Raw genomic sequence first — 27,316 nt, forward strand, 5'->3', positions numbered from 1 at the left:
GGAAAAGAAACCACTCCTGGTCTTTTCCCAAGGTGCCAGTTCTCACAGAGCATAATCACAAATGACTTTACTGAAGCAGAGATTTAATGTCCAAATTCAATGTCACCATGCAGGGCTCTGGGAACTACATGTGGCAATACTGGGGTGAAGAGGGAAGTTCAGTTTCTGGCAAGCAATATCTTCATCCCGAGGAATTACGAGAGAAAACTGCAGTTTTCCTGTACAAACCTTCCTCCACTCATCAAAAGCACATCCAATTCCAAGCAAGAGGTTTTTGGTTTTTTTCCATTCTTATTTTGAAATGTTTCTTAGAAACAAGATAATTAAAATAAAACAGGAAATCCAGAAGGATCCCCAAAGGACAAATACAGGCAACTTCCTGATGGACTCTTCATGATGTTGCTGTTGCCCTTTACCCAATTTCTTTTTGGGCCTTTGCCATGGTAATTTAGTCCAGGAAAATCAAATGGTCCTAAATGTGCTGCTGACACCAGCCTTGGAAAAAGGTAAAGAGGCTTTTGAAAAGGTGCTTTTTCTTACAGAGAAGGGAAGTCCACAAATAACAGTTCCTGTAGATGCTCCAGATGACACCGTATCCACCCACATCACCGAATGTCATTTTGCTGTTGTCTGCTTGCACTTTTCTGCTGCTTCTTTTTGGAGTGATGAGGCCAAACAAAACAAAACAGTCTGAGTGGGGTTTAGGTGGTAGGATCCGATCTACATCCCTAAAAGCCCTTGCATTTGTCCTCTCCTTTGGCCAGTGCTGAAGCTCTCTGTGCAAACTCCTAACTCCAGATGAATTGATGCTTAGTCGGATGTTGAGTCCCATGTCCAGAAGAGTGCTCATATGAAACCCCTATTTTATTCATTCAAACCCTTGTTTTACTCATTCTGACTCTTCATTTTCCCTGGTTGTATCCCTCCAGCTCAGCTGGAGAAAGCACAAACACAATCAGCACTGGGAACATAAAACCCACATCAGTGCAGCTCTTCGAGCTGTCACAGCAGATCTCCCACATGGTGAGTGTATGAACAGGAGGGGGTAAAATCAAACTCGGAACTTCTCTACTCCAAGATCTCCTCCAGTAGCAGTCACTTCTCAGAAACGACAGCAGCAAGCAGATCTGGCTTCTGGGAATATCTCATTCCAAACTCCAGCTGTCATTACTAATTTATACCCTACAACAAAGGTCTCTCCTCTTTCCCTCCCTCCCTTTCTCCTTCCTTCCCTTCCTTCCCTTCCTTCCCTTCCATCCCTTCCTTCCCTTCCATCCCTTCCTTCCCTTCCTTCCCTTCCTTCCCTCTCTGTCTCTCTATCTTTTAATGACATAATGCAGCTCTTTTACTCAGTGCTCTAAAGGCAAAACATCTCATTTACTGAGTGAGGTAATACTGCAGGGTAAGAACCTCACTGCAGGCACCTGGAGGAAGCAGCTCCTGTTCATGCACTGTGTGCAGAAAGACCCTGGATTAAGTTCAGTTTTTCTTAATGACTGTCACCAAAAAATAAGAAAAAAATGGAAGAATCATAATGGAGAACTCCATTTTAGCAACAAACAATGAATGCCCAGGAAGAAAAGAACACTTACATGATCTTTCTAGGGCAACAAGAGCTAATTATAAAAAGAAAGAAATGCAGCTATTAGCACTATTTTTTTTAGTTGAAAAACAATTGTGTAAAATTTCATTTTCCTAGACAAACAACACACTGAAGAACTCAGCATACTTTTCTTATAATTTCCCCTTCCTTCCTGACTTTATTCTAAAGAAGAAATACACAAAACAGAGATTTGGTGGTTACAACATGTGGTTATTTGTGCTCTGTGTGCATTTGCACTCATATAACACAACTGGACAAAGAGATTTAATGGTCATGCAAATGAATAACGAGCAGTAGGTGACTCAGGATGGCACAGGCAGCACTCAGCCTTTATGCACAGAGCTCTTGACACATCATCCAATATCCATTTCTGGGCCTCAGTCTGTGGTCTCTTCTTCCTCTCTGAAAAGGTTGATTTCCTTTTGTTGTAGATTTGTGGCTCTTGGTTTTTTTCTGCCTAATCATCAGTCCAGGAGACAGGCAGGGAGGTAAAAGGGAACTGCCTGAACAGAAAGGAATATCCAGGAGTGCTCAGGGTTTCTATCTTTCAGAAAACGTATTTCAACCCCTCCAGGCTACAAATGCCTATTTCCCCTAAGGGCTGACTCAGGGGTGCTGATCAGAGTCATATTCCACCAAAAAGGACAGCAGGTAGAGCCCAGAGGCACCACAACAGCAGCAGCACCAACATTTGCAGCTCTCATGGACTCCAAGGTGATGTAAAAGGGGTCTCCACCCCTGAAAAAAAACTTCATTCCACATCACAAATAAGTAGGTAAAAGATCTGAGCATGACTACAGCAAAGCCTTGGCAGGAATACAACTGGGATACCCAATTCTCCCTGATTCCAGCTTTTGGGAAAGTCCAGCTCAGTCTATTATTTTATAAATCTTCACAGAACAGATCCAGATAAACAATGAAACACCTACAGGAATGTCTCACTTTTATGTATTTATACCCACATGCCCACACATGCACACTACAAAGAGCCTGAACTTTTCTTGGTGGAGTAGAACCATTTAAGAGCAAGTGAGAAATTCCTGGGTGGAGAGCAAAAGTTCCATGAATGGAGAAGAAAATCAATGTTGCATTTATCCAAAAAAAACAGACTGTGATAATCACAACTCTGTCTGTTTTCAGGGCAAACAGGATTTTTAAGTAACTCCAGCATATTTGTTGTTTCAATAAAAAGAATCTGATCAACCTAGATTCGAGCCCATACATCAATAATAATGAAAAATGATTTTCATTTGACATGGAAGGACATGAGAGAAACTCACCAACTTTATTTATTCATTTTGTAGGACTCCTCACACTCTGGTGCTTGATAAACGGGGGAGACATACGAATTCTGTTTCCAGTTTTCCCATAACCCTCTTCAGCATCCCCGCCACTCAGCACCAGTATTACCAGACTACCTCTGGGAAAACGTGCACGGGATGTGAGCAGTTTTTCATAAATAAACCCAAGGACCTTTATCCCAGACACAACTGTGGCTTTTAGTCATCTAAACACATGCAAAATGAATTCCACCCCAATTCATTATACTTCATTAACTACACTGCCAGAGACTCTTCTAAAGAGCCCTCAGTGAGTGTCTGAACAGAAAACGGAGCAGCAACATCCAACATTTGCCATCCCAACCGCGATTCTGCTCCTTAGAATCCACTGACACATTTTTACTGTGAGGGTGACAGAACACTGGAACAGGTTGCCCAGGGAGGTTGTAGAGTCTCCCTCTTAGGAGATACTTAAAAACTTTTAAAGACATGCTCCTGGGCTGCAGGTGGCCCTGCGGGGTGTTGGACCAGACCTCAGCCATCCCGTGTGTCAGAGACTGAAATATTGTAATTTATGACTTCAATATTTTCTTGAAGGACTTTTAGAACTGTATTACAAAAGCTGCAGAGAAAACGAACCCTGAATGGGGCCCTGACTGTGGCCTTACACCGCTCCATGATGAAGATAAGATAAAGCAACGACTCAGGGCTGGGGACATTCACAAAGCACAGGCTTAACTCCTCCAAGGTGGAGACCACATCCCCAGGCCTACCAGCTGCCAGGCTCGAACAGACCCTGGAACCAAAGGGCGGGGGGAGGAGAGGCTTTGGGTATCTTGGGAAGCCTCTGGTCAGAGGGGCAGTGACCGCCCATCCTCCACTGTGCAGAGGAGCCCAGCTGAGGGATCCTCACCAGGGGAGGGGAAAGCTTATCCACAGCAGGAGGGGGTGACATGGCCCATCGCAGGAGGGGGTGACATGGCCCACCACAGGGGCCCCCCTCAAAGGGGTCCCCAGACCCTGCACCAGAGCACCAGAGGTGATGCAGCAGACCCTCAGTGTTGCAAGGGACAGTGTCAAGCCAGCCCCTGCAAAGGAGGCACGTGGGCGTTCCCACCTGGCCCACACCGTATATTAATCCACGGGATTCTGTACTCTTTGGCGTGTGGCAGCGTGTGGTGGCGTGTGGCAGCACAGCCACAGCGGTGATGGGGGACCCTCACCACGAGCAGAGCAGATGGAGGGGAGCAACGAGACATCGTTGGGACATCGGATGGGTGATGTGTTTCCACCTAACCCCTGTCACCTCTCCCTGTTCCCCCACTCCCCCACACACTTCTTTTTTCCATTTCTTTCTCTCTTTTCTATTCCCTTCTCTTTGCCTCTTTTAAATAAAATACATCCATTTTTTGGCAACAATATTTAATCTCATTTGGTTTTAATCTCGTTTCTGGGAATATTTTGAACCTTCTAAGTTCTTTCCGTTTATGCACAGAGACTTAGCTTTCTTTGCTTTTCTGGGTTTAAACCGGATCGTAACACCATGGTTCTGTGATTAACAACATAAAATTATCTTCTGAAACAGCTTTAAAACACAGCTCAGGTACAATGTTTGACATCAGTTTAAGAGGTAAAACCTTGTCCTTAATTTCATTCCTAACTGCAGATGATGCTGCATTTCTGAATGGGATCTGTGAAGGGGAAATGTTTGATGAGTGGTATTTTTGCGTTTTTCTTTCTTTATTGACCCTGTTGAAGAAAACAAAGCCCTTCAGGTAGTGCTAACTCAATCTGTATGGATTGGCCTGGTGGCAGGCTTGTGTTTACTCACTGAAAGTCCACTAAAAGCACAACACAAACAGGAGACAGGAGCACTGGGTAAAGGTAAGTGGATGTCATTCTCAGCAGGAAGTTCACCACATCCTCCCAGTCCTTAGTGAGTGAAAGACAATTCAGACACTGCACGCAGGCACTGCTATAATGGATCTTGTCCCTGGCAACTGGAACTAAGCTGGTTTTGAATGAGATTTTAGTTGTCTTGCCATGTGTCATGTAGATGATTTTTGACAAGGTTTACATTTCCAGTTATCATTAAAATGGAAATCTGACTTCTCTGGCTATTTATGACTTTCATCTCCTGGATTCCACGGACACAGAGTGGCCATGGAATCTTGAGACAAGTTCATCAGCTACTGGAGTGAAGGGAAAAAACAGAAAAATGAGTAAATAAATAAAACAGCCTGCTAAGTCCTGAGCTGAGGGTGTGTGACTGCTTTGACAGCTTGCTGATCCACGTCAGCTGTCAGCTGGGTTGAAATGAAGGGTCCATCAATCAGAACACCAGAACCCCACTGAACACACTCCCTAGAACACACAGGGCTTTGGGAAGTGGAGTTAGCAGTGACTGTGGCAGTCTCAAGAGACCCACAGATGCAACGAACACCTTGCAAGAGCACAGTGGGTCACGTCATCCACCCCCTACCCACAGGACTTCTTCAGTCCACATTAAAAAGTGGAAACCCCTAGAATTTTCAGTAATTACTCTGTAAAACTGTTATAGACAGTATGTTAAATCTCTCCACTGGGATTCTTTTTTGTTGATATCCTGTATCTACATTTTTTCCTCACTTTTTAAGACAACTATTGAACTATTTTTGCCCCTGTACTGCCCTCTGACCAAGCTGAGCAATTTGGCTTCCTTTTCAAGGTAGGTTAGTTCTGAATATATGCCACAGGTGGAGTTCAACCTTGTAATTTTAGAATGTCAACTTGTAGCCAGTCTTGTCCACATCTCACCAATCCCCTCCTACTCTGGATTCAGGGCACAGCAAAGCAGCCAGTCCATGGTGCCCCCAATATGAAGATGTTTATCCCAAATTTTCCAATGGAAAGCAAGCTCAAATAAGTGAAGTTTCACCTTAGATATACATTAAAATAGTTTCTGTGATATGCTGGCCTGCAAAATCAGAAGAGACAGTGGAGAAAACCCATTTTGTCACAGTGCCACGATTAAAGCTGGATGACATCTTCTGAGCTGAATAAATGGATTTTGAAACACACAGTTCTGGGGCAGCAAAAATCACTTGCTATGTTTGGTAAATGGAAACTGGACCCAGGTTTTACTCCCCCAAAGAAAAAACTTAGATAAATTCAAAGAAAACAGGAGTAAAACAACCCAAAATATCCCAGTGTTGAATATTGTATCCCAAGACAATTGCTCAGTTGCTCACAACATGGAGTTCAACTCAGGTCTTTCCAATATTGGATTTCATGAGGAATTCATGAAATTATGAAATCCAGCTTAAAAGATTCCTTTTTTTTCAGGGGGTTCTAAATGCTGGGACATTGCAAGATTCTCCCAGCATCTCCTCCAAATTATTTTTATTCATTTAAAGTTCAAAATAAGACATTTTGTTTGGTATTAAGCAAAAAATTTTTCTCTTGGGTACTTATCCACAATGATCCCCAATAAATCCAACGGGAACTGCGTGATACAAATTCCTCAGATTGGCTGCCCAGATTTCATAGGAGTCAGATCAAATGAGACAGAAAAAACCCTGTGTTGCATAAGGTACACATCACTTCATGTATAGACTATTCTTAGCCCCTTTTCAAAGTCTCAGAAAAACAGTGAGCCTCTAAAAATAGGGGCTGAATCATGGGGCTATAAATTATTTATTCATGTGCCACCCTCCCTCTTTGGTGCTTTTTATTTTTTTCTGATTGTTGCAGTGACAAGCTCGAGCCAGGTAGGATTCACAAAGCATCAGGACAGCTGCTTACTATTTCTAGAAATCATAAGTGACAGTGGCATAATTGTGACATCCAGGAGACTGGGAAAAAACAAAAAGAATCTGTCTCCACGTATTTTATTTGTGAATGAGGGATGTTCTGACAAAAATAAGGAGAGGCAAGAACAGTTACCCAACCAAGGCTTATTGCTTTGTACATCAGCCAACATCAACCTGAAAGCCGAGCGTTGTGCCGAGAGGTTTTCTCCAGATGTCACAGCTGGGGTTTTTTTTTACATTTGTACAGAAATATAATGCACTTATAGGAGAGTCTTGGAAGGCAGATAAATCAAACTTTAGGCAAGAAATGTTCCCCTTGAAAAATATTTTAAACTCGGCTCTGTCTGGCTCAGCTCGATGTGTCTTCAGGCTTTCAAGCACATTAGAAACTTTGATGAGTTTTCTATTGTTTTCCTTTGCCAAGAAATCCTAAAAACGTTTACGAGAAGCTCGAGCAGCCTAATTATGCTCACTTGCTGCATTGATTTCCCAGCTGCTAAAGAGCTCAAGTGTTTCACCCAGGTCATAGAACAGGTCAAAAGCAAAGGCAGGAACAGAACCTTTCAGGAGTTTAGAAGTGCTCCAGGCTCCTTCAGAGTTCAGAAAAACATTTCTCTGGGTTTCTAGCCCAAGGCACTCTCCGTTGGACCTACAAAGATTAAGGGTACCTGAGGTTCTCAGTTCTGTTTGTACAGAGGATCACAGAATATTCTGGGTTGGAAAGGACTTTAAAATCATCCAGCTCGCTCCCTGCCATGGGCAGGGGCACCTTCCACTAGACCAGGTTGCTCCAAGCCCCAACCAACCCAGCCTTGAACTCTCCTTGCCCCAGGCTGGGGCTCCTGGCAGCAAGCAGTGCCATTAGAAAAATCCTATAGACTGAATTGTACAGAACTGTCAGAAAAATGGCTCTTTTCAACGTCCTTCAATACCTGCTTCTATAAAACTTTTCACAAAAGAAAACACACATTCTGTTTGACTTTCTGATTCCTGGAAAGTTAATCCCACATGGCTCACCGCAGGAAACACAACTTCTTGCAATATTTTTCACTCCTTTCATTCCTCCAGGGTTAACAAAACATAAATTCCATAAAATATAACTCTTTTATAGTAATATTCTGTTTCTTCACAGCTTAATTTTGAATTGTTTCAGGATTGAGGCATGGGCAGTGGTATGCAATTCCCAAACTTGCCCTTTCCCAAGATAATCACTCCTCAGAAAGATGACTGGGGAATCATCCTGGAAGCTGCCTTCTTCATCCCAAATTGCTTACAGCTCCTGTGATAAGCTTCCTATTATAACTCAAAAATAATAATTATTCAATTATAGAATGATTATCTCTATATAATATTAATTTCCTTAGGAAATTATTTCACGGCTTGTGATTGAGGAAACTCTTGTTCTGAAATCTCAGGGCTGGGCTGTTACAGAAACAGCTGAGGGAACACCCAGGAGACAGGGAGAGAAATCCCAGTGAAGAGGCTCAGCAGCACTAGATAAATGCTTGGCTAATCCTGCCTGCAGCCTCCCAGGGCTTTGTGCAGTCTGCAGGTAAATCCCTGAGACATCCCCAGCTGTGACCACACACAGAACCCAAAGGTTTCCAGCTCAGACCTCCACGTGTCTTCAAGAAGAAAGATGAAAGACAGAGATTACAAAGCTCTATTCCTCAGGTTATCATCTTTTCCCTTCACCTGGTTTTCAGCACAAGGCAAAAAAATAAACTGATTTTTAAAAGCCCAACAAAATATAAAAAACAAACCAAACCCCCAACCCAAACCTCTTCACTTCCAGCTGAACAGAAAACAGAAAGTACATGACTCCCCAAAAACCTGTTGCAAAATAAAAGCCCTGCATTCATGCTGGGCTTATTTCCACACCCAGTTACTCAAATTAATCTTTCCTGAAAGGCCAGGTATCACACATGATGCCATGAAAATTTTTTGCCTTTTCTTTTATACCCGTTACACCTTTTTTACAACTTCTGTATTCTCAGTGCTTTTTTCCTACATTCTTGGACTTGTTTGTCAAGCTGAGACTCAACATTTTAGAAGCTTCGTACCTAGGGATCAGTGTGCCCCAGACCCCAAGGTCCTCTCCAGAACACATCCTGTAAACTAAGATAGAACCATCCAGGAGAAGGCTCCCTGGGGATTGGGGGCTCACTTGAGCCTCTCATTGCGGAATTTTTCATAGATATGCTAATTAGTAAAACCTATAATGTTATACCAAATTTTTTGGGGGGTGCATTTTTGCGGGGTGCATTTCAGTGCATTTAACCTGGACGTGTGCACCTAAGGATCCTTAAAATAAATACCAAGGTGTCTCGGTTTTGAAAGACAGGTGTCTGCTAAGGAAGGCAGAGGCCCCCCCTTGAAGTGGCAGATATAACCCCTTTTCCCTCCAAGTTATTATATTTTGAAATCAAGAGCCTTTAGGCGAAGATGTGGGAAATAGGAATAACAGTTCTTTACTATATATATATATGTATATAACCAGTCAAACAAAACAACAACAACTATGGCAGTAACAGCAAACAATCACAAACCCAGTCCCAGCCTTCTCGGCTGTCAGGCCCTTTCCCCTCGGGTGCAGTTCCGCTCGCAGCCGGCAGGGGCGCTGGCGGCTCCCGGTGAGCAGGGCAGGTGCGATGGTTCCCCCGCGGCTGCAGGGGGCGCTCCGGAGCGAGCTCGGGGAGCACGCGGCACCGGTGCCCCGGGATCCCGGGAAGGGATGGGACAAAGGCTTCACAAACCCCTGGGCAGCTGATCCCGGGCTCTCAGGAACAGCAGGCTGAAACGGCAGGCTAGAACGGCGGCTGGAACGGCAGGGACCGACGCAAATCCCGGGTGGCAGGCGAGATGTATCCAGATGGGAGAACCCCACGGAGGCCCAGGCAGGCAGGGCGAGCAGGGCTACAGCGCAGCGAAAGCTCGAAGCAGCAGCGGGGCAGGGCAGCCACAGCCCGGTCTCCAGCAGGGCAGGGAAAGCGGCTTTTGGGGTCCCGGCGTTGTTTCCAGCAGGAAGAAAGAATGGCCAAAAAGAAAGAAGCAGCAGCTCCTTTCTCTGCAGCTTCTCTCTCCGGACGCTCAGAGCGAACTGACCCCACACCCAGGTGTAGACAAAGGAGTAGCCAGGCCCGCCCCACTCCCCTTTTTGTCTTTCTTAAGTACAGCTATTTGTCCCCTAGCAACATGCATATGGGAGAAAATTCCTTTAACAGGAAAAAAAACTAAGACTAAACTAAAACCCCAACACAAGGTAAAATCCCTTTTCCCCTTCTAACCGTGTTTGACTCTTGATTTTAAGACCAGGAGAAGGCATCACACACACAAAAAGATACACAGACATCACTTGTACTTCAGCAAGTCACAGAAACTTGGACTGCTGGAAACTCAAAGAGCACCCAGAAGAGTCTTTCTTCATACTGCTCCTATTCTTATACTCCTCTCTAGTTCAAGATTAAGCCATTTAAATCCTGATGTCCTGATGCAGATGTTCATGAGTGAGTGAAGACTCAATGTCCATGCTGACAGAGAGACATCCAGCACTATTTGAGGTCACCTGCAGTGTCCACGGTATCTACTTAATCCAGGCCATCAAACCATACTAAATTCCTAAATTTAAGCTGATTAGTTGATGTCAAGATCACAGCCAGCACAGTCTAGACAGATTCACCTGATCCATGGCCATTTACTTTATGGAGCTGAGTTGTTCTTCCATAGACCCCACATTGATAATAGGAGGGATTTAATCACTACGGCAAATAGAAGCATCTTCACACATAAATTTAGGTGCTTGGGCCAAACAAAACACTGGCCTGGGTGGGCCTGTAATTTGATGTGGAACAAACACTTTATTTTAAAGACTTCCCTCACTTGATTCTGGGTGATGCAATTGTTTTAAGGAACAGGCTATCATCCAACTCGTGTTTGCATTGATCATGCACAAGTTACTAGGGAAGATTCCCCAGGCCAGAACACTTCCACCCACATGGAAGGGAACTTCCACCTACACAGCCACCTAAAAAACACACGAGGGAGAAAGGTAGAACCAAAGAAAATGCTTTTTCTGCTGGTTAGCCCAACAGGTCATTAATTCTCCCTTTGTTGTGCAGTGGCAGTGAATTGCTGCAGAGCACCAGGAGGAGGAAAGGCATCACCCAGGGCTGCAGCACAATTTGTTTCTGAGCCTGGCTGACCAGGAGAGCACAGAGCCACGAAACTCCCTCCCTAACCCCCTTCTGGAAGGCTGGAAGGGCACAGGCTGGTAATGATGTTTGATCTTTATGGTAATTGCTTCTTAGTTGAAATTCAGAATTCAATTAGTCACCTGGCATAATTACTGAATGCACAGAGACAGCAATGATAATGAGAGGTGTAACTGTACTTTATTACCTGTAGTAAAGCACTGTGGAATTGAGAAGCACTAAGATCTGATTAACAAGGAGGGAGAGGGAGAGGAAAGGAGCTGGAGGCTGGAGTTGCAGGACAGATGACTTGAGAAGACAATTTTGCTCTTGAAAGAAATGAGTGTGTGCAGCCTCCCTCTACTCTAGTTTTTGCCTCAGCGAAGTGGGAATGTGGGATGCAATGGTCTTCTCACAGAGCCTCTGCTGCCTGGAATTTATTCAGGAATCTATGTGTTGCAGTCACAAAAGCAAAGCACAGCAGCTGTAGGAATGGTTCACGATGGAGCACAGAGTCAATGTTCACTGGGAATAATCCTGACCTGCTCCCAGAACTCTGCAAAAATAATGGGAAAGGTGGCTGAGAAAAGGAGGGATGAGAGCAGACTCCCAAATGCACCCAAAATGGGATGTTTGCCTGGTAGGGTCCAAACACTTTTTGACAAGGAATTCAGATGAAACCTCTGCTCCAGCAGCAGAGGCTGTGAGAGGAAAGCACCACACGGGAGAGACAGAAAATAAGAGCAACCCAGGAAGGTGAGAGAAAACACCACACACAACACAGGGAAGGAGTTGGGCTAACAGGCCAGGAGGATCTGCAAAACCTGATTATTATTCCTGAGTCAGCACTGGGGGTTTGCCTGCACCACAGGAACGCCCATCAGGAACCACAACAGTTGCTTGGCCTGACAGGGATTCTCTTTGTTAGTTGGTTTTTGGGGTTTTTTTTTCCCCATTTCAAACTGTTGTCCAGATCATACATCCAGCACTTTGTAAGAATCCTCGTCTTTTAGAAAATCACAGCCCTCCAGGATGATTCAGACAGATCCTGTCACACTTGCACGTCTTGGGACGTCTGGACAAAAACACAACATACGCTGCTGTCAGTTCGTGCTGTGTGTGGTTGCCAGGAAGCACCGTGTCTTCCCCAAGCCTAAATATTCATCAGGAGAAGGCAGGGAAGAAACAGACTGTCTGCAAGACAAAAAAAGCCTGCAAACATGAGACGGGTGACCATTTGCCAAAGCAGCCCCTGCCAGCTTTCATAGCTAAGCCTAATAAAAGGAACATAAAAAAATTCCAGATGTTTCTTGGCAGATATGAGCCCGTTTTGCTGAGCCACATTTCCCCTTCTAATAATGTAAGTTTAAAAAGGGGATGAGAATGGGCAAGCCCTCCCAATTTCTGTGAAGTGAACTTGAGGTGTCTGAGTAGAACCCCTTCCCTAATCACACAATTTTACAGGATGAGCAAAATATTCAGCAACATCAAGAGGCTGAATTTTGACTGTGGAGATTGCAGATGTGGAGGTTATAAATAGCTCCTTTAGGCCATCACAGATTAGGTTTGTTTGAGATGAGAAAGTAAAGTTCCTGCAGATACAGGGAAACACAACAATAATTCTAAGTCTCAAAAGCCTATTACAGACACTAACAGTGCTACATTTTCTGTGGGTTGTCCCTCCACATAAATTCCTTCTCCCACTGGGTGAAGAATAAGGTTTAAAAACAGCTATTGCCAGGAGAAAAGCTACACCCAGCTCAGATCTTCTTTCTTACACAGCCACAATGAGGAACAGGAAACTTTCATTAAAGCAATTACCATAGAGTACTGGGCTTTTGAGCTCCAATTCTGCCTCCCTCTCAGTTTTTCTCTTCCCATCCTTGAAAATAGTGCCAAAAAGTTTATTGAATTAATCACCCAGCACAGCAGTGCTACAGGGAACTCAGTGTCCAGAGATGTTTTTACCTGATAAGAAGGGCAGCAGGCAATAGCTGGGTTTGTAGATAAGCAATTGCTAGGCTGATGATGCACCTCCTTGCTAAAGCCTGGATTTAAAAGTTCACCAACTGCTTAAACCACCCAGGGCTCCCCTTCCCATGCTTTATATTGCTGCTTCCACTGCTGCATTTCTACCCTTTCCCAAAATATAGCATGGACTATGAATCATGTACCAGTCCTTCCCTCTAGGACAGCACGTATTGAAACTTTAAGTGAGATCAGAAACCTGAGAGAAATAATATCTCATACAATGTTTGCTAGTGCTGGACAGGCACCAGGAAATTGGGTTTGCAAGTGATATCAAAAAGGAAGTGAAGAAGTACAAGATTAATTTTGAGAGGGAGCTGTGAAGCACCATATTGTTCTGTAAGGGTTGTTTTCATGTTCACAGCACCTTATCCATCAGAAAAGGCAGATCAGAGATATGCCTTTGGCTCGCTGAGAGCAAGATGGGACTGTGCACTGCTCCTGGGTCTCTGTTCTAGCCCAGCTTCCCAAGACATCTCCCAGCCCGCACACAAGTGATCCTCCACAAGAGATTCCTCCATGCACAAGGAGCTGAGTGATCACTTGTTGGCCAGAAAGACCTTGAATAATCTTCTGCAAAAGGCAGCTGGAAAAGAGGAAAACAGGCTGTTCCCCTGCCATAACCTGATTAATACACTGCATCTCTCATGTGGAAAGCCTGCTGTTATGTGGGAAGGTGCTTTCTTATCACCTGGTAATTATTGTCTCTTTGGGGGTTTGAAATGGCATGGGAGGGAGAAAGGGGATTTTAAAATCTCTTCTAATTTTATAGCGCATAAAACGCTGTCAGCACATGCTGTGACAGTCTAAGAAAAGCATTCCACCAGCTTCATTTCTTGGCTAAACTCCCTGATGAATCTTAAGATCTGGAGCTTATTTCAAGCAGGAATGATAAGTGGGCCATCTCTGAACCATCCCGCGTGGTTTTGGGTTCTCTGTAGCCTGGCAAACGTGGTGTGGCAGCTCCAACATCATCACACACATCTTTTAAAGACCCACATATCTGTGATGTCAGCGCTGTCTGTACCACTCAAACAGCTCTGGGAACTGCAGTAAACAGGGGTATTCACTCTCCATGCAGTTCCATGATGATAAGGATGTGGATGGAAAGAATACATCATCTCATGCTGGCACCGAACTCTGCACACCTTGCACAGCTTTACATTCAGGGCATTTATCTTAGGCTTTGTCATATAAATCTCCTCACAATCCAAAAAAGGACAGAACAGCCCCCCCAACATTCTGGACCCCTCTCAGAGCACTAAAAACGACACTTGTCACTGTTTCCACTCAGCTCAGTATTTTCCTCAACATTCTTTCCCCATATTTCAATTTTTCCCTTCTTTTTCTAAAGCTGATATGAAGATCTTCTCTTCAAATCCCGAAGTGAAGTTTCCAAACCCCAAATTTGCTGGCTTCATCAGCCACAGGTTTATGTACCACCTTGCTGGGACATAAACACTGGCTCCAGGGATTTGGAAGCAGCACAAATAAATTTGAACTGGGCTGAAATTAAACAACAAAAGAGGGGAGCAAGGCAGTCTTCTTATGCCAACACCATCCCTAAAGAAATGCTGCATCCAGCAAGAACATTAGGCAAGAACTGGAGGTGGAGGAAACGTTCCAGGTGTTCCAAAGAGGATAAAAGAGTTGGTGATGCTTCAGCACATGTCAGATTTAGTTTAATACAGGTAACTGCACAAAGGGCTGTAAGGGAGGATGCCTCAGAAAGCTCCTGTCCTTCAGAGCTGAATTTCCTTGCTCTTTAAATACCCACTGATTTCTTGTCATGCTGACATGGAAGATGGGCACTAAGACTGGTTGTTTACAGTGACAATGCAAGAGGAGTTTCAGAAACTAGATGGGAAAAAAGGTCTCTTGAAAAAGATTTACCATCTCCTTTCAACAAAGACAGCAATTAGATCAGGTCAAATATATTTGAAAGTGCTCATTCACCTCAGAGAAGTGTTCAGTGCTCATCATTCACTTCCACTTAGCTGAGACTCTCCCATTTAGACACTTTGTTAACAGATTTTCTCAGATCTTCTCCTTATGAAAAGAAAAACTACTGAAAACTCATACATTACATCTCTTAAACCCAGGCAGATTTATCCTCAGTGCCATTTCCTTTTCAACTACAAAACGAGCTCCCCAAGAGCAAGTTGAGTGAGCAATATTTAAGCACTAGGTAGTTAAGTGAGGACTGCTTAATTGAAGTTCTCCTTGGTACCAAACCATAAAACCTTAAATCCCAAGTTAGCCATGAACGACTGTGGTGTAGAATTAAAAAAAAGAAAAAAAACCAACCCCAACAAACAACAACAACAAAGATGCTTGAATGGGCAGATAAACTGCTTTGGGCTTCACAGAATCCAAAGTGCATGAAAAAGTGTCTTAAATTTGTAACATTTTTCAAATTTAACGCAGCTTTAGACTTCCTCTGCCAAGTAATAATGAGCTACTGACTTGTATATCAAATGTGGGAAAGGGGATATGATGATACTAGAGTTGTTTTCTTTAATAGATGAATTAAAAGGTAACTTCACTGTTTTTGTAAAGGTAGGGGGAAACGAGCATTCAGGATTGCATTTGAAAAGCAGTGAATTATGTTTTACGACAATAAAACCGTCCCGTGCACATCATGAATGGGGTAAAGAAAAGCTACACAATGTTTTTGAAAACTATGCTGATGCCTTTTCCTGGTCTTAAAATCAAGAGTCATACACAGTTAGAAGGGGAAAAGGAATTTTACCTTGGTATTTATTTTAAGGATCCTTAGGTGCACACGTCCAGGTCAAATGCAGTGAAATGCACCCCACAAAAATGCACCCCCCAAAAGATCGGGTATAACATTATAGGTGTTACTAATTAGCATATCTATCAAAGATTCCCCAATGAGAGGCTCAAGTGAGCCCCCCTCCCCAAGGAACCTTCCCTTGGATGGTTCTATCTTAGCTTACAGAATGTGTTCTGGACCCCAGAACCTTGGGGTTTGGGGCACACTGATCCCTGGCTACAAAGCTTCTAAAATGTTGAGTCTCTCAGCTTGACAAACAAGTCCAAGAATGTAGGCAAAAAGCACTAGGAATACAGAAGTTGTAAAAAGGTATAACAGGGGTATAAAAGAAAAGGCAAAAAATCTTCATGGCATCAATGCTAGCTTGACAGTTTAGACCTACTTTTAATTTAATGTGAACACGAAAAAGGTCTGCAGTGCAACATAAAACCTCTGCACAAATGAGCATCCAAATCCTGAAGCCTCTTCTCTAAGAAAAATAAGCAATTACTTAACAGTTCCACTGGAAATGCTCATTTTGGATCAGTGCCTCAAGGGACTAAGTAAGTGCTGTTCTATCAAGCTCTAACACTGTTCCTGATTTACTCTATGAGTTTTATTTGAAAACAGTGCAATAGTCTGTGTCCAACTGCTCTGTCACCTCCCCTTCCCAGAGCAATGCCAAATGGCAAAGACCTTCTGGGATACCTGTGGCTCTTCCTTCAGGAATGCATTTGCCCCTCCTGAAGGAATGTAATTCCAGAGGTAGGTTAGACCTTATCTCTGGACAAGATATGGGGAGAGGAATAAAAAAAAAAGCAAAAAAAAAGCACTTTTTAGAAGGTAATAAAGTGTGATACACAGGTCCATAGTGCTACATTCTAATTATCTGTTCACAAAATACACCTAAAGAATTCTGTAAGGTTCCTCTTTTGCTTGGATTGCAGTGGTGCCACTCCAAGCCCATCCAAGCAGCCCATCCATCTTCAAGGTGAGATAAAAGGCTTTCCTCACTTGTTGTCAGCCACAGAAACAGTGCAGATGCGGAAACCTTTGGGATTATTGCTAAAACTGGGTATGTTCAGAGGGTGATTTGGTCTCTGCACCTTTCTCTGTTCACCAGAAATGGAGTTGAGAAGGCTTTGAGAGTCATCACTCACAGATGGCTCAAGCTCAGTGAGATAAATCCCACCTCACATGGACAAAACCCCCCTTATTTTAGATCTTGAGGTTCACTGGTACAGTTTCCTAGCACTGGGCTTAGAAGAATTCGAAAGTAATAAAATCTAAATGAAGATGTGCATTCTTTCAGGATGGGTGTGATGGGGCACGGTCACCTGTGATGGGGCATGGTCACACAGACCATGCAGAAAGCCACAGCCTGAAGAGAAGTCAGTACTTCCTAAGTCTGGGCTTTGATCCCTCTATGATTTTAGCAGGTGTAGTGATGGATTAATACCCACAAGAGAACATTTTGGGTCTTAGGAATTCGATTCTTTCTGCTGAAGTGGCATCTGGAGGTTTTCTACAGCGCTGGCTTCAGTTGCAGTAGCAGAAGCCTCAGGCAGAGACCCAGGCCCTTGTGCTGTGACTGAAAACAGCACCTTTCCAAAACTGCTGTGAGCTATGGCTAGGAAGCAGCAGTGTAGGAACAAGGAACTGGAGGCTGAGTGCAGGATCCAAGCCAGGCAGTGAGGAGACTTCAAAGAGCACAACAAAAACCCCCAGTTGCACATCACAGCCCAAAGGAGTGATGACCACAGCGAGCACAGCAAGCATGGCTTTTACAGAAGTGCTCCTGACTCTCATATAAAGGAGGGCAATGAAGATGGTGAAGGGTCTGGAGAGGAAACCATACAAGGAGAGGCTGAGGGCACTTGGCTTGTTCAGCTGGAGAAGAGGAGACAGAGGGGAGACCTCATTGTGGTCTTCAACATCCTCATGACAGGCAGTGGAGAGGCAGACATCGATCTCTTCTCTCCGGTGATAAGACCTGAGGGAATGGCTTGAAGCTGAGTCAGGGGAGGTTTAGGCTGGGTATCAGGAAAAGGTTTTCCCCCAGAGGGTGCTGGGGCACTGCCCAGGCTCCCCAGGGAATGGGCGCGGCCCCAAGGCTGCCAGAGCTCCAGGAATGTTTGGACAACACTCTGAGGGATGCACAGGGTGGGATTTTGGAGTGTCGGTGTGGGGCCAGGAGTTGGACTTGATGATCCTTGTGGATCCCTTCCAGCTCAGGATATTCTCTGATTCTATGATTCTGTAAATCCTATCCATAACAAAAACAGAGATTCCCCATCCCTGGGAGCGTTTCAGGCCAGGGTGGACGGGGCTCTGAGCAACCTGGTCTAGTGGAAGGTGTCCCTGCCCATGGCAGGGGGTTGGAACTGGATGATCTTTAAGGTCCCTTCCAACCCAAACTATTCTCTGATTCTCTGATGAGGGAGTTCACAGCTGAACCTTCATTTCCCCTGCTGTGCCTTACAAAGAGAGACTTGCTACACAACAGTTCCCAAATGAAATGCTAGTGAGTAAAAGATGACTTTACTGTCATGCAGCTACAACTGCTGGAGTAGTTCCCATTAATGGCTTTTAAAATTAAATGATTACCAAGATTTTTTTTTTCCTCAGCTATCTGATCTTAATTATATCATGTGAAATGAGATCATTTGATGCACCACCCTCAAACTCTTCTCCTCTTAAAATAGAATCTAAATCTTTCTATAGATGGAAGATTCTTTAAGTAATTACCCATGAAGTGTGTAGAATAGAATGTCTGTTCCTTTCCTGTGCTGGAGGATTTATCTTTGGATTAATCAACAGAAGACGGTTAGAAGATTTTTCTAATGACAGTACAAAGGTAATTAAAATTTTCTCTCGTTATTTTTGAAACACGAATAAGATGCAATACACATCGTGTAACTGTTTCTTCTGGTCATCATCTGTGAAATGCAGTTAATCACTGTAATTAGCCCTTGCACAACTGCACCTCATTAATATGTCAGGAAGAAACATTTCCTTCAGAGGATTACTGAGGATTTAGTTCAGTCTGAGAGAAGAATCCAGTTCATTATCTCTTTAAACAGATTTACAGTGCAAAATGCATATGCCAGTGACTCCAAGGGCCTCTGTTACCTTCCTACCGAAATCACTTACCAAAACCACTCACAGGATGCTTCAGACTGCAGGAAATGCTGCTTGATTACAAGTAACCACAGCCAGTTTACAAACCCTCCTTTCAATCTATTTTCTCCTTTCCTTTACCACTTTCTTTCCACTTACATTTTCTTCCACCCTGAAATAGCGTTGCTCGTGACCTGCTGAAGTGACTGGTCTCAGAACGGAAACACTGAGTTAAACAGAACGCACTTGTAGGAGGGTTTGGGGAGCCAGAGAGCAGCAGTTTAACAGACAACTTTCCTTGTGATAACTGTGAGGGAATTTGATTCACAAATGCTGCTGAAATGGTCCAAACTGAAGTTCCTGAATGGAGAGCAGTTAGTGAAGGAAAGCTTGGAGGTGTCATGGCACAGCTCCTCAACAATGGCACCGGACTGGAAACTGAGATCCTCAGCTCTGCAGCCACGTTAGAGAAGGCAGAAACACACATGCCTGTGGGATTTTAAGGACCATGCCAAACAGGATATGTCATGGCAAATGGTATCAGAAACTTCAGGGAAATTTAAAAATGTTGGTAGGGGATGATGATACCACGGAGCACTGCCTTTGTTTCTATGAAAAATGATTGATTTTGATATTCTTTGAAGTGAGACAACTAAGCTGGAATTTCATGTAAAAATAACATCACTTTAGTCTGGTGTCCCTATTTTGGGAAAGGATATCTGCTACAGGCAGAGAGAATTTCTTCATGATTTCACTGAGAGATAAAAACGTCTCTGAGTCAGCACGCTGAAACCTGACTGTGTTCTGAGACTCAAAAGCAGGGAGTGCGTTTAGCTATAAACCACGGGCTGGATTTAAAACATTTCCACCTGCTGTAAAATACAGTCAGAGATCAGACTGAACAAAAATTCCAATTCAAAATTCCGTTCAAATGCTCCAGTTTGCCTTCTGGAAGCCTCTCCCTAGGACAGCAGCCTGTGCTCTGCAGGGTTCAGCCCTCATACCCGTATTCCCAAGCTTGAGGACTTTTGAGTAAAATGTATCGGGATGAATTTTCCTGCATTAATTCGATGTCCCTCTGCGGTGGGTTGACCTTGGCTGACTGCTAGGTGCCCACCAGACCTCTTGTTCTCCACCTCTCCTCATCAGGACAGGGGTATAAAATACGATGGAAAACGCTAAGGATGAGAAAAAGTTTAGTGAGTAATTAGCAGTTTAATTAATTAATTTGGCTCTTTCAAACACGGGAACAGCCCCTGACCACCTCTTCTCAGGATAACCACTCCTGCATTCCCCTGCTATCAAACCTTTGCCATGTTAAACCAGTACAGCTCCTCTCTTTCCTCTCTGGCCTCCTAGAGCCTCCCAGTAGCTGCCTGGGGCAAATATTTTCCAGAGTTTGTTAAGAACTTAGAGAAAAAATAAATCTGGTTCTTCAACCCCACAGCAGTGCCAGCAAAATGAAGCTAATTTTACCATCAATAATCAATAATCTTGTCCACACAGAAAGAAGCAAACAAGAAGTGCTGGTTTAATGGTTGGACTTGATGATCTCAGAGGTCTTTTCCAACATAATTATTCTATTATTCTATGAAGAAAAGACTGCAACAAACACCACCAGGGCAACAAGCAAAAAAATCTCTTGCCTGATCATGCAAAAAAAGGAAATCAAGTCTTCTATGAATCATTTATTTGCATGTATTCATGAGATTCATCTGAGCATTCAGGACACTGCTACTTCTGCAGCTGAAACCTACTTATTAATAAAAAAAATCAATCTTTGTGGATATTTTAGCACTTCCAAAAGAACACAGAAACGTCTGGAGTTTTTCCCTATCAATGATCTGATGGTCTTATTTAACTCTTTTATGCAAAGTTTCTCGTGCCAAGCTTCCTGCCAGACCCTTGTGTCAAAGGCAGGTTTGTGTGAACTGTTATTACATAGCACCACTCCTTCATTACAAAATTACACATATTATGTGCAGCAAAATTGCATAATCTGTGTAATTAGCTCATCTCAGTCAGTGCAATGAAAGCAGCTGTGAAGGTTGAGCAGAGGGGAGAGCTAATGACACCCATTCAGGAATAAGGATTGCACCTGTAAAGCTGCCTGGCTCCAGCCCTCTGCTGTGGCCCAGAGCACAGCTGAGATCAACATTAACCGGAGGCACTCAAAAGACGCTGATTTATTGCAAGTGCTCGCTGTGAGCTGAGCAAAGCAGAGGCTGAGTCACAGATGGGTGTGTGAGAGCTGGGGTGAGCAGAGACACAAACCTCAGCTCCAGAGTCAGGCTGTCAGACTCACTGAGGCATCAAACCCCACAATGCACAGGAAAACCTCAGCCCTCTCCTCTCCTATTTTGTTTTCCTCTTTTTCCCCCTCCTTGTCCTAACAGCAGCTTTGTTTCTCCTTCTACTTCTACTGCTGCACTTTTTGGACCCAGAATTAAGCTGCTGGTTTCATTGTTGCTCCATTTCTTGCACTTGTGGGCTGCTGGCCCTGTCACACTCTGCACTGCTCGCACCCAAAGTGTCCCCCTGCACCCATGGGGCTGACACCAAGAACCTTTTAGAGAATCAATCCATTGTTATTTAGGTTTCAGCAAGAAAAAGGCAATGCAGAGCCTGATCAAAGGCTGCTTCCTCCTTCCCTCGTCTCACATTATTTTGCCAGAGAGTTTGAAACTCCTCTTCATCTCTGCTACAAAGTTGCACCATGTATTTGAAGAGTGCTTTCAGAAAAAAAAAAAAAAAGTTGAAAAAATAAAACTCAGCTCATGGAAAACGAAGCCAATCTCCACTGATAAAGCAGGATGGTTCACTGATTTATCCTCACCGGATCAAGGAATGAAGCCAAATCCACTGGATGGGATCTGACAACAGGACATGTATTCTACTAGAAAATGTAGCCTAGGAAACAACCCTGCATTGCAGAGAAGAGCAGCAAATAGCTGAATAAATGTGATTGTGATAACTGAGCACTTCATCTGGCACACAGAAAACCTGCAGGTGCTACAGACCAGCAGATCTGCACCAAGACAAGAAGGCATTAAAAGAGATACAGAGCTGTGAGATCTTATGGCTAAACTCACAAATATATTGGTGACTGTACTCATCACTTACACAAATTAAATATCCAAGCTCTCGGTGGATATTTCTGCAGTTCTGAAGATGTTAATGAAAGTATCTCTGGTTTTCCCAGACCCCACAAAGGGATGATTTCCATTCAGTTCACGTCTCCATATTGCTGAAAGAGAGACCTGGAGAGAACAATATTAAGACACTGACATCCAGCTGCCTGCTTAGCACTTTGTACACCCAAAAGCCTTTGTATGAAAACTCTTTCGAAGCACTGCAAAACACAGATTCTCTCCTCAAAACTCTCCTGGCTGAAATTAATGACACTGAGAAACAAAGGTGGCATGTTAACAAGGAACTTCTTGCACTCTAAACCAAAAAAAGGAGGAGAGAACTCTTTACAGAGCTGGAAAGCCTCAGAGTCCCTGATATATTGGAGTTAATTTACACAGGGCAGAACTGAAGGATGGGAGCCTGAAGCAGCTCGCCCGGGGCCAGCTGCAGGGTATGAACAGGTCTCATTTGCTGTCTCTTCTGACTGAAACAAGCTGCATTCAGCATGGAACTGCCTCCATCCCTTCCCCTTCAAACTGGCACAGCCACAAACGCTGCCTCTTGGCTGCAGCAGGGCTCCAGAACTACCCCACGTGGATGCCCCAGATGGATCCGTGCCAGCTGAGGCCAGGGAGGTCCTGGAATTCACACTGAAGGCAACACAGCCAGAACCAGAGTGCTTCTATGGCTGGGGTCCTGTCATGTGCCTGCCCACCACATCAGGGGACAAGAATGCCAGAGGAGAGGCAGCAAGAAAAATAATGAAGCAAATCAGTTTATGAGCATCCCTTGCCCATTGAGACGTGGGAGGAGAGAAGGTAGCTGGGCCAAACACACTAAAAATCAAGCTGCACATCCCCTGTTCATTTACAAGACAAATACTTTGGGTCTGACATTTTCTTCTGTTGAGTTTTAGTTTGCTCAGAGGATCTGGTGGCCCTGACATCAGGAATTGTCTGTGTTATTCTCTGCTGCCAGCCTCGGATGTGGGACAGTATCACCCTTATTCTTTACATCTGGTATTTAACCCTCAATTCCCTTCTCTCACCTGCTGCTCTTTGGGGTGGCAACTCAGATTTTTGCCTGACGTGCCACAGCTGGCAATGAGGCAACTGCAGTTCTTTCCCACAAATGCTTTCTGCATGCTTCCCACAGGTTTGCCCCATTCCTTTGTCCCTTCTCATGGCAGAGGTGTCAGATCTAGGTGATCTTGAAGGCCTCTTCCAACTCAAACCATTCTTTGATGCTATGATTTGAAACTTCCAGCGCTTAAAGTTCATCCCAAGGAAGCTATTTTTATCCAGTCCTTCTGCCTCGAGCAGAGAGCTTCCATGAATGAGCCATCACTGAATCATTGACATTTCAGGATTAAATCAAAGCAATTAGCCCTGCCTTTTCCAGCTGATTGTCACTGAGGTAACATGGCAACTAGACAAAGGTCAGTGGCCCGTGAGTATCACTCTACTCCCCTAAAAGCAAGCAAAGGATGAACTAAACTATTTTAATGGTGCAGAAAAACCATGTATCAACAGGTAAATGGAATCTAAACGAGAGCCTGAGATGACTCTCACTCTGTTGCACACTTGGTAACACAAGTTCTTCATATAAAAACCACCATCACTAAGTCACAGGTGACCATGAAAAACAAACAGTTGGTGAGAGAGGCCACAAAAGGATCCATTTGAGATCTGTAGGGATGTCACAGAACTACAGAAATGCTGGGTTAGAAGGAGCAGGAGAGTTCATCTAGTCCAAACTGCAACATCATATTGCCACACCAGGTTTATTTTCACCAAGCAAAGCCAGAGCTTCTTCAGCTCTGCACTCGAAATCCCTAGAAATGCTCAGTTTCAAGAAGGAACTGATAAAATCCCAGTGCAGTTTTCAAAGCTATTAATGAACCTAAAGACTCACACACACATAACTGACCTACCGCAGAAAAATCAATTTCTTTCCCTGAGATTTCAGGAGGTGAATTTTAGCTCAGGTGCACCAGAAGCTGAGTGCACACACAGTTGATTTTCATCTGGTCCCAGAGCATCAGTGATTCATTCACATCTACCTCATTCGTGCCTCTTTCTGTCCCTGCTCAGGGACTGGGAAAATGAGAATGGGGCTGGATAAAGAGCCTAGAAGAGATAATGCACTGGAGGCAGACAGGAGACAGGCAGAAATGTGACCAGTCCAAGAAGTGATGAAAAAATAACCCCCCAGATTCTCTCGAAGCCCTGTAGTTACAGTGAGTGTGGTCAGGTGCTCATCTGTAATCCCAGGAACTCAGCCATGGATTTGCAGCTGAGATCTAACAGAGAATCAGTAAAATAGGAATCTTTGGGAAAGACTTTGCACCTGTTTGCTGAAAAATCCAGCTATTGATTAGCAGATTTCTAGTTTCAGGAGAGCTTTTTACGTATTCCCAGGATAAACTGAATCACTCTGCTGTGATGTCTGTGCTCTTCTGTCACACTCCCCTCACTGGGTCAGCTCAGAGACCCTTCATTCCTCCTCAGCATTCACAGAAGGAATAAACCAAAGTGCTCACAGAGAATAAAACTGCTGTTATTACTGCTGATGGATTTTTTTTTTCCCCTAGGAGAAACATGCAGTGAACACAGGAGAGATGAAGGGATTAAAAACAGAACAGGATGAAAAAAATAAATCCACACTGAGAATGGGTTTGTAGGTGGACAAGGATGACTTAACTATGTGAAAAGACCTTTGTGGGGATCTTTTAGCTCTCCCCAAAAAGGAATAAGCAGCAGCAAAATCCAGTATTCTATTGCTACAGCCTCTCTCTGGAACTGGGCAATGCAGTGAGCCACCACAGCTGCACTTGGATTTATCCCTGTCCCTTTTGAGACAGGCTTGGAAACAGAAAGCAGATCCAAGCGGGACTTTGTTCCCTCACTTTCACACAAAACAAAAGCTGCCTGATTTTTGGGCTGCACAAGAGGCTTCCTGAGTCCCAGGCAGCTCTGGTGGAAATGTGCATCTTCAGACAGGCCAAATGGGAGGGAGAGATTTGGTAATTAATGACATAGGGGCAAGTGGGTGAGTTTATACACGAGATTTATGTGGAGTGGGAAATTCAGAAGTTTGGATTAGATGGCCAAAATTACCCAAAATGTGGGTCTGTGGGATCCTGTCTTTCTTTAATACAAAGTGTTCTCAATTAAGAATGAAAGGGGTTTTCTCTGCAAAGGCCTTGTGAGCTGGTGATGGGGTCACTGTCCCCACACAGTCCCACTCCCCCAGACAGGTGCACCCCTGTCCAAATCCCTGCAGTCCCACACAAAGTGTCACCATCTACATCCTGAAAAGAAAAATGAGACCTTGAAGAAAAAGACCTTCCTAAGTCAGGGGTCCCTCTCTCCCCCAGACCTCCTGGAACAGAAAAAACTCCCACCAGGAGGAACCTGTGAGGAGCTTTCTCTGGGAGGACACTGGGCAATCTCTCTGAAGGGCCCTGCTTCTCACTGACCCCTTCATTCCCAGCCTCTTACTCTGCTGTCTTGCAAAGGAATAGGGTGTCCCCCCTTATGAACCCTAGAAATCCATTTCCAGCAACCAAACTCCTGTTTTCCACACTGGTTCCCACACAGAGATTGGAGTTTTCATGTTCAAGTGTGTTAAGATCAGCCCAGAAACAACAATCTTAGAAATCCTTCTGCTTCCAAACTCTGCATCCGCTCCTCCAGTTGCAAAGAAGGAATCAATGTGGAGTCTGGAGATTCTGCAACAAGTCCTGACTGCTCATCATGTACTCTGAAATACACAAATGCTGATGTTTCAGGGATTACTGGCATAATTTAGCAATTCTTAAGTTTAATAAAAATTCCTAGAAATGAGAAAAAGAATCCCCAGGAAGTCACATCTAAGTTTAGTTAAAATGGTGATGATGCACTAGCAAAGTAATTTCCTATTTTCTGTGTTTGTCTCATTTCCATAACACATTTTCTGGTTTCCAAAGCTCTCTTTGCTCCCTGGCTGCCTGAGGAGGATGCAGCTCCTCTGCATTAATTCTTCTGTCACAGCATGGTCAGTGCTTTCCAAACACCAGGGGTTTGGGACAATACAACCACATTGGGAAAGGTTCTTTCTTCTTCTGTTTTCCCAGGGAAAACTCTTCATGAGACTTGAGGTTTTGTTGTTGCTTTTTTTTTTTTTTTTTTTAAATACTGAGTTTCTATTCCTATAATTTGCTTCAAACTATTGCTTCTCCCTGCACAAGTCTCATATGGAGCAGCATCTGGCCCTCTGTTATTCCCAGCACTGCAGAGAAAGGAGTCAGCATAAAGCAATCTGAGTTTTATTGATTTTATGAATTTGTCCCAAGAGCTACCAATTACGAACTCCAAGAATAACATCTGAGGGGAATGAAAACCACACTAAAAAAAAAAGAAAATATCTACTAAAAATCCATTCCCCTCCAATTTCCATGGGAAACCTTATTTCTCATCCACTTCTCAGGCAGCTAAGAATGGCTGTTCTAATCTGGGTGTCAAGTCTGGATGTTGGGGTCCAAAACTGAACAGGAGATTCCCTTTCCCAGGACAGCAAACCTTGGGCAAAGCCTTGAATGACTGTAAGAGCTGGAGAATTTTATTTGGATGAGGATGCAGCTTGAAGTTCTGTTCCTCCAAGCCACAGAAGTTGCACAGATTCACCTTTATATGAACAGCAAAGATACTTTCATGTCATGGCAGAGCACAGAGGGAAACTTAAAGAACCTAAATGTGACTAATTTAACTGATTTAATTGTTCTGCAGAACAGGAGCAACAGGCAGGTCACAGCTGAGGTGATATTGCCCCACTGTTAACACACCTGTGAGTTATTCCTGTCAAGTGGGAGCACCTGGAGCATCTGTCAGGCAGCTGAGGGAAAATCCAACAGCTCCTGCCAGGGGACAGCACCCAGGCAGGAGAGATCAGATGGATGCAAAGGCAAGCAGTGCAGTGATGAACACGGTGTGTCCAGCCAGGAGCGATCCCTGCCTCACCCAAGGGCAGGTTCTTGTTGGTGGGTGAAGCTCCTTTGATAGATTTGTTTCACCCCTGAATGGCTCCACATCCTCACCACAACCCTCACCTGCCTGGGAACAAAGCTCAGCACTGCCCTTCCCTCGGCCTCTCGGAGCAGCCCTGGTGAAAGCAGGCACCACCCACCCTCAGGCAGTGACCTGCTCTCCACTAACACTCCACACAAGAGGGGACACAGGATCCCTCCCAGAACATCCCTCCCCAACGTGTCCTTGTCCCTGCTTCTCCTCAGTGAGGCTCTTTTGCCATGCAGCAGGATGGGAACAGCTCCGTCCCAGAGCAAGCTCAGGGTCACCCTCCATCCATCCATCCATCCATCCATCCATCCATCCATCCATCCATCCATCCATCCATCC

General features: G+C 44.2%; 1 protein-coding gene across 3 annotated transcripts in view; it reads right to left on the reverse strand.

The window, feature by feature from the left end:
* The window catches only part of CRHR2 (corticotropin releasing hormone receptor 2), a 142,232-nt gene that overhangs the window by 65,401 nt on the left and 49,515 nt on the right, over positions 1-27,316 (reverse strand). The gene's annotated exons all lie outside the window — the stretch shown is intronic.

The sequence above is a fragment of the Corvus kubaryi genome, unplaced genomic scaffold (assembly GCF_017639235.1).
Source record: "Corvus kubaryi isolate FWS band 111438036 unplaced genomic scaffold, C.kubaryi_AGA036_p1.0 37398, whole genome shotgun sequence".
Lineage (NCBI taxonomy): Eukaryota > Metazoa > Chordata > Aves > Passeriformes > Corvidae > Corvus > Corvus kubaryi.